Here is a 993-nt window from a genome sequence, read left to right on the forward strand (position 1 = left end):
AAATTTCTCAATTTTACAGTAATACTTTTTTTACCTAATAGAGTGATAAATATACGCATTTTATAATTTAGGCTTCCTGTTCCTAGTACATTGCTTGCCTAGATAACAACCATGGGGAATGCTCCTTCTGGGTATCCGGACCTTGCTGCTTCTCTCCTTCTCAGATCCTCCATAATGAACTCCTTTACCCCTCCTTCATACCATACTCAATCACTCATTTGCTTCAGTGTTTACCTATATCTATAATAATATCTATATAATCTACTAACTCAAAAGCCAGCCAACCTTCCTAAAAAGAGCCAGAAAGTAAATAGTGCAGACTTTGCTGATCATATGGTTTACAAGGCAACTTCTCAGCTCTAGAATCACGGAGTATGTGAATGAACAAGCTTGACTGAGTTCTACAAAACATTCACAGACAAGTGATTTTTCTATAATTTCAAATATCACAAAAATGATGTTCTTCCTTTACTTGTTTTTTTTTATTGTAAAGATACTATACAGAGGGTTACAGTTACATGAGCAAGGTAATGAGTACACTTCCTATTGAGCATTGTTACCCCCTCCATTGTTTTCCCCCTACCATCCCTTCCCTCCCTACCTTCCCCGAAGTTCTTTTTTTTTTTTTAAATTGTGAGTAAGTGATTACATAATTTCCCAAATTTCACAGTATTATGGAATAATGATGCTCATTTAAAGTCACAAGTTCATTCTAACTTTCCTGGAACAGATTGTCTATCACAGTCTATAACGTATAACGGTGTACACTTATACACCATACATGTGATCAGCAGCATGGGGATATTTAGTAGTGGGAGTTCTTTGTTTCTTAAGTCCTGTTAATTTTGTCATATCAACTAACATTTTGGATTTAGCATCCACTTATCAGGGAGACCATGTACCGTTTGTCTCTTTGCTCTTGGCTTACCTCGCTCAACAGGATTCCTTCTAGCTCCATCCATTTCCCTGCAAATGCCATTATTTTGTCATTTC

The sequence above is a fragment of the Dipodomys ordii genome, unplaced genomic scaffold, assembly GCF_000151885.1.
Source record: "Dipodomys ordii isolate 6190 unplaced genomic scaffold, Dord_2.0 Scaffold379, whole genome shotgun sequence".
Lineage (NCBI taxonomy): Eukaryota > Metazoa > Chordata > Mammalia > Rodentia > Heteromyidae > Dipodomys > Dipodomys ordii.